Consider the following 7,542-nt stretch of genomic DNA (forward strand, 5'->3'; position numbering starts at 1 on the left):
AAAACTGGGAAAACTTATTGACTCGCGTATAAGTCGAGGGTGGGAAATGCAGCAACTACTGGTAAATTTCAAAAATAAAAATAGATACCAATAAAATTACATTAATTGAGGCATCAGTAGGTTAAATGTTTTTGAATATTTATTTCAAAGAAAAACAGTAAACTAGCTCTGTAAGTGGAAAAGAGGGTCAACAAAAACAATCTGGTCTCAACAATAACTTTAAAAGTACAAAAACCTTAGCTCAATCAGCAACCAAGCTAAAACACAAGAGTTAAAATCCTTCAAAACTGGATTTTTGGTCAGGGGAGGAATGTTTATGTTAGCTATACCAACATTTCAGAGTATCTTTAGGAGACCCTTCTGATGATACCACCCAGGTTTGGTAAATTTTGGTTCATGGGGCAGTGGTGTACCTAGGCAAAATGGAGCCCTGGGCAAAACCTGAGTTTGATGCCCCCCATGGGCGGCCACCCTCCCCCACTGTGACCAAACAATGATTTTTTCCACCAGGTCATTTCAAAGTCACCATCACATTATAGAACATGCCCCAACTCACAAATCTGAACACAGCAATAGGCCATGCCACACAGCAGAAATATTTTTTAAAACAATTTCAAAATGTTTTATTACTGCTATGAAAACATTTTATGGTGTTGTATCCAGTCCCCCCCAATTGGGGGAAACAGCATCACTTTCAATGTTATTTAAACTGGGGACCCCAGATTCTCCCTTTAAGATGGATTTAAAAGGAGAATCTGGGCTCCCTAGACCAAGTGTTAAACAACTCTTCAGTTACAACTTCCTCTACCTTATCAATTCATTCACGGGGCTCTCCTTCACCCCCTCCGTTGCTGGGAAATAAGAAAAGGAAAAGAAACAACTCCTCTGCACTTCACATGCCCACCTCCTTTTCACACTGGTCAGCCAAGTTGCAAGTTGATAAGTTGAATTTCTTAAGCTTTCTAGCTTCCCAAGATCTTATTCGCTTTCTTTCTTGTTCAAAGTTAAGCATAAAGGAAATCGCAGAACAGCATAGGCGGAGCTACCATGAGCTACCGCACCCCAGGCGCGTGCCATTGGGGTCATGTGGGGGGGGGCAGAAAATTGCTCCCAACCCCTTCCCCCATCCCCCAACCTTCACCCCCTTACCTTAAAGCAGTCTGCTGGGAACTACAGTTCCCAGGAGACCTTGTGAGCCCGTTGTGAGCGCCATTTTGTCCCAGGAACCATTTTGTCCCCCTACGCCTCTGCAGAATAGCCAAACAGCACGCTCACCCATGTTTGGCAAGTTGGAGCCCTTTTCTTCAGCATCCTTCAGCTAACACTGGTGCGATCTTTCCTAGCAATTTTCTTAGGACCTTGCTCAGACTTCTTCCCCTTATTCGGGAAGGTGAATGTACTCCTCTTGAAGAATTCCCAATGTTTTTGGGGAATCTTATATGAGTGAAATAGCCATGGGTGACCTCCCAGCTCTCTACTCGAGTGTGGTTCAGTCTGCAACCAGAAGTCTAACATAAAATAAACTTGGCCAGATTTTTCACCACCCTTCAGCGTTTTCTATAATTTGTGAATTTGTTTCCGGAAAAATTGAGCATTGAATGACCAATTTCTTTATAACAACCTACTTTGAATAGAACACCACATAGTGAGTTTGGCAAAAACCCCTTTTCTTCAGAGGGTGGAGTGACACCCCCCCCCCCCCGATCTTAGTATGGCATAAAATGCTCCTCGTATCAGGATGACACACAGCTAGTTTCAAAAACATTCCAAAGCACTGTGTAGGACAAAAGTGAACTAAACCCTGTGGAAAATTGTCGGAGCTCTTTTTTCAAGTAAGAGCAGCAGTGGCGTAGGAGGTTAAGAGCTTGTGTATCTAATCTGGAGGAACCAGGTTTGATTCCCAGCTCTGCCGCCTGAGCTGTGGAGGCTTATCTGGGGAATTCAGATTAGCTTGTACACTCCCACACATGCCACCTGGGTGACCTTGGGCTAGTCACAGCTTCTCGGAGCTCTCTCAGCCCCACCTACCTTCCAGGGTGTTTGTTGTGAGGGGGGAAGGGCAAGGAGATTGTAAGCCCCTTTGAGTCTCCTGCAGGAGAGAAAGGGGGGATATAAATCCAAACTCCTCCTCCAAGTGCGAAGGTACTTTAGAAAATGGCTCCCCACCATTCCTGGGGGGGGGGGGGGTTGTACCTCCAAGACGGTTCAGATGGGCAGAAATGACAAAGAGTCCTTCAAAAAGTTCCAATTCAAATCAGAAGGGAATGGAAGAACAAAGCCATCAGAGCAAAGATGAAGGAGTCTCACAAGATAATAATGAAGGTTAGAAGTTACAAACGCTGTGAAAGCTGCCATTTCTATCACTTTCTTCTGACACTGTCTGGGAATATGATGTGTTGCTAATGAGATGGATCCAGAATAACATTTCCATTCACAGAAAAGGAGATAGGATTCCAAAGAAGGACACCTGGGAAAAGCTGTGGATGGGAAAGCTGTGGGAACTTTCACTTGCAGATTGGACTCAACCCAACATTTGCATCATTCCCAATTGGGATCCATCATTCTCCTCTCCTCTCCTCCATTTTATCCTTACAACAACTCTGTTAGGTTGGTCAGGCAAAGAGTGTGTCACCCAACGTCTCCCAGTGAGTTTCCACGACTAAGTAAGGATTCAGACCTGGATCTTGCGAGATGCTAGTCTGACACATTAAACTCTGGGAAGTTTATTATCTGGAATAGTTCCATTTAGAGGAGAGGACACTGGAAACCTTAGGCATTTCATTAGTATTTGCTGTCCTTCCAAATATATTGGAAGAAGCAGGTATTCCTACACGGAAGCAGATCCAACACAGCACAGCAGATCCCAGAGAAAGAGATCCTGCACGCACGCACGCACGCACGCACGCACGCACGCACGCACGCACGCACGCACGCACACACACACACACGCCTGCTTCTGTTCTGTCTGCACACAGAGACATGTTTCATTGGGATATCTCCTGTTCTGGATGAGGTTGCCCTCCCCCTAGAACATGTGTCTCCAAACTATGGCCCTCCAGATATTCATGGACTACAATTCACATCAGCCCCTGCCAGCACAGCCAATTGGCAGAGCAGATGGGAATTGTAGTCCATGAACATCTGGAGGGCCACAGTTTGGAAATCTCTGCTGTAAAGGAACTGGTTTGGACCTAGCTTTAGATGTTCTAAAGCACAGGTGTCAAACTCGCAGCCCACCAGATGTTATGGACTACAGTTCCTATCATCATGCTGGCAGGGGATGATGGGAACTGTAGTCCATAACATCTGGAGGGCTGCAAGTTTGACACCTGTGTTCTAAAGGAAAGACTTCTTGTGGGTGCTGCAAGGAAAATGATGGAGTGGTCAAGTCCTTAGGGCAGAGACAAGAAAGTAGAGTTGAAAAAGCAAATGTCACAAATGGGGTAGAAGGAGAAGCAAAGTTAGAAAAGAGGGCTCAGTCCAGGTGGCCATTTGCCCACCCATAGTGGGTAAACCGTGCGTCCTTTGTCCCAATCCCGCACAGTTGACAAACTGAGGGGCAGGAGGGAAAAAACAGTTGGAAAATGGCTTCTACAGAGACATTCTAGGAATGTCCCCATGCCCACGCAGAATTTACCAAGAAGATTAGTGAAAATCCTTATAGCATCACCCCAAAGTGATGTCACATCCTCCTCAAACTCCACCCCCAAAATCTCCTAGCATTTGCCAAGGTAGTGCTGGCATTCAGCCCTGGAAAGAATTGAAGGACAGGTGTGGTACTCATGGTAGATGAAGTAAAGGACTGTTATACCCATAATGCCTTGTGGAGCAGCAACATCCCCATTCATACTTTATTCATACAAACAGAACTACATATCTATGCATATAAAAGAAAAACAGAAACAAACAAAAAAGAGAACAGAAATCCCAGGCAGATGGCAGATGCCTTTGGCAGATGGCTCCGATAATTAGCTAGTGGCAAAATGTAACATTTCCAAAGGTGGTTTAATTACAAGGTGCCAAAAGCTAGCTACATAATTTCATAATTTCATTTAATTGGCTTTTTACTATTATTAACTGTTTGCCTTTGCCATATGTTCAAACATCAATTTAAAACACAATGCAACCGAGGATTTAGGTTAAAGGTTAAAGGTCCAAGTTGGACAATAACAAAGTTGGACAACAACAAAATCTATTCACCAGTCTTGCCTGACAACAAAATGACACAATAGAGTGAACTGCACAGATCTGGCTGTTGGCGAAGCAGTTATGAACTACAGCCGACGTGTAATTAGCTCTCACCTAACAAATACAGAAGGCAGCTGCACATTAGAACTGCCCTCCAGGAGGGGACCAAAGTCTGCCCAAGTTCTCCTTCCAGAAACCACAAATCAGATCTTCTGGAAGCATCTCATGGCCGAACGCTCTCCTTATTCAGAAGGGGCAACCACATTTATCGCTTTTCAGAGCTATTGTAAAGTTGCTGCTTAGCCTTGGAAGGTTTTCGTCTGACCAGGTTGGCGGGACGCCCAGATTGGGGAGTGTTTCTAGTATCTGTAGTTTCTAGTGTCTGTATCTCCCCTGCCTGTGTGAAACTGTTTCAATGTGGTTTTCGGATGGGAACTACAGGTGTTTATCTTTCTTTGGCGGGAACTGGTGGGGTGCCTGTAAAAGAGGCTGTTCGAATGTTGGGAGGTCAGTTCCCGCATTGCTTGTGATCGACTTAGAATGCCAGCTCAATAAAGAACTTGAAAAGTTACTTTTGGCCTGGACTTTACTGGTTCCTTACAGCTATGTCCTTGGGAAAGTGCAATCAGGATGTTAGAGAAAGAAGCAACGTTCTTTTCTCCTTTTAGTTTATTTTGCATGCACGTGTATTGATAACTGCAAGTTATCACTGAGGTAAGCAAAGAAACAGAGGTAAGACGTGTTCTATCAAATGCAACTAAGGACTGCATTTTTCCCCTCTGAACTTTCCTCCCCCAAGTCTCACAGCTAAATGCAAAGTCAATAGTTTTACTGCTGGAGAGTCATCTTTGCTTTTCCCAGCCTGCAGAGATTGATTTTTTAAAAAGCCAGTCAGAGCTGCAGGGGGAGGCCAGGAGGAAATAAATGTTTGATTCAAATGCTTTATGGTTTGATACATTCTGAGCATCTTGTGGTTGAGGGAGAAGGGATCTACTGATGGAGGAAAGCACATCTGTGAGCAAAATGGATCTGCAAGGTCTCATCCAGTATGGGATGGGGCAGGGTTCCCAACATGGCACCCATGGGCAACTACAGTACCCAGTGCCTGCCAAGCGTTTCTAAAAAGTGGGCAAGGCCAGAAGATAATCTGCGGCTCAGAGGGAAAACCGCAATCTATATATATAAAAATCTAACAGTGTGTTTGTCCCTGATGGTGTCCCTCAGAAGCTGCTGGACGGATCGCCCCCAAATTTTCACAGGACGTCCCTCCCTGTTGCTGGCAGGTACTCGGACCTTCAAACTGCCGAAAGTCCACACCTGAGCCAGGTAAAACGTCTTTTTCCTGGCACACCAGGCCATGAAGCTGCCTCTGTTTAACTGTCACCCTTAGAATGTTTGTGCAGCCTGTCTGTCTGTGGCCTGAGAGCTTAGAATGTTCGTGCAGATGGGCAGAGATGAGCAGTGGAAACAGTAAATAGGCAATACTGTTAGGTAGTACAAGTGGAAGTGAAACACATACAAACTTTGCCGTGTGAGACGTCAGGTGGGGCTCCCCCCCCCCACACGCAAGTAACTTTCACTCTCTGTGCCTCACCCACTGCTACCACACAATACACATCCAGCTCATCCTCACATACCCCACTCTGCCCTCCCTCACATCCAACCACCACTTACCCACTTCCTCACCCATATTCGCCACAGCTCTCTTTTACTAAAAGCAAGCTGGAGTTTGCCTTTTTCTTCTAAGAAAATCCACGGGGTAGGGGTGAACCAACACTACTGGCTCTGCTTCTTTTGCACATGGCCCTTTACGAACCCAGGGAGCTGGCCTCGATCTGAGCGCCTCACCACTTTGCCTCTGCTGCCTGACTGGGATAGCCTGATTGCCCCAGTTCTGCCTTACCCAAGCCAGGACTGTGCATGTCAACCAGACTCATGGACAGCGGGATTCACACTCTGGACAGTTCCATTGTGGAATGGGAAGGGTTACCTTATACTAAAAAAACAAGACAGCACCATATAATGATGCGCCTTGAAAAGGGAAAGAGGGATTCCATTTGATCACCCCAAAAGGCTATGTGCGGATCATTGGACCTGCATGGACATCTGTGTGGGTTGCGGACTGTGATGAGAAGGACAATTGCCACAGCAACGCGTGGCTGGGCCCACTAGTTTTTAAAAGAGTTTCTTCAGCAGCTGCTGCCAGCATAGGGCATGCATCTTCACTGTGTTACGGTGTGCGTATGGTAATAATTATCTCTAAAGAATATGTTCATTTGGAAAGGCTTACTAGTAAACAGTAGGGCTGGAGATTCGGACGATCCCCAGAAATTTCCCATTGAGAGACATGGAGCAAATTCACAGAGAAATGAAGAATCTTGGGCACATTTCTGGGGATGCCTGCAGTAGGCTCATTTTTTGACCTATCCACACCAAATTTTCAGGGTGTCATAGAGAGACTGTCCTGATGGCACACGCCAAGTTTGGTGAAGTTTGGTTGGGGGGGGGGCAAAGTTATAGACCCTCAAAAGGGGTAGCCCCCATCTGCTTAGCTCCCATTGGAAACAATGGGGGATAGGGGCACCCATTTTGCAAGTCTACCTCAAAAGGGAATGTTGTGGGGAGAGGAAGGGAAGGAGTTTGTAAGCTGCTCTGAGTCTCCTTAATGACTGATAAAAGCAAGGTATGAATCCGAACTCTTCTTCTTCCTTCATCAGCCATTTTGTTGCTGTGGCCACCACCCTGGGTCAGAATTCTGAAGATGGACCAGAAAGGTTGGGGATCTCTGGAATAAGATATATACCTACACCACAGCACTTATACCATATACTTATAGAACTTATACAGAAGTGGGATCCAGCAGGTTCTCACAGGTTCCCGAGAGTAGGTTACTAATTATTTGCGTGTGCCGAGAGGGGGTTACTAATCGGTGATTTTGCCTTAGTTACGCCCCTCCTCTCAGCAGTAGCGCACAGGACTTGAAGCAGTCTAGCAGGAGGTGCACAGGCGTGCGTGGCAGCCTGCGCCTGCGTGCATTCGTTTCCCGCCCAAGGACCGGCACAGCGGCTGCATCCTTGCCACTGCCCCGCCCAGCAATGCCCCGCCCCCCGAATGCCGGCCACGCCCCCCTCCTGCCCCGCTCAGCCCCATTGGCGCTACGCCACTGTTTGAATCCCACCACCATGGGAACCTGTTACTAAAATTTTTGGATCATTGCATTCCCCAGAGATTCTAGCTTGGGGAAGATCTAGAAAATTCTCTGTCAAGAGACTGCTGCCTCCTCCCCTCATGGATCTACCGTTTGTAGGATAATTCAGTTTAACTCCATAATCCTATTCTCAAAGAGTAATATAC

The sequence above is a fragment of the Sphaerodactylus townsendi genome, linkage group LG14, assembly GCF_021028975.2.
Source record: "Sphaerodactylus townsendi isolate TG3544 linkage group LG14, MPM_Stown_v2.3, whole genome shotgun sequence".
NCBI lineage: Eukaryota > Metazoa > Chordata > Lepidosauria > Squamata > Sphaerodactylidae > Sphaerodactylus > Sphaerodactylus townsendi.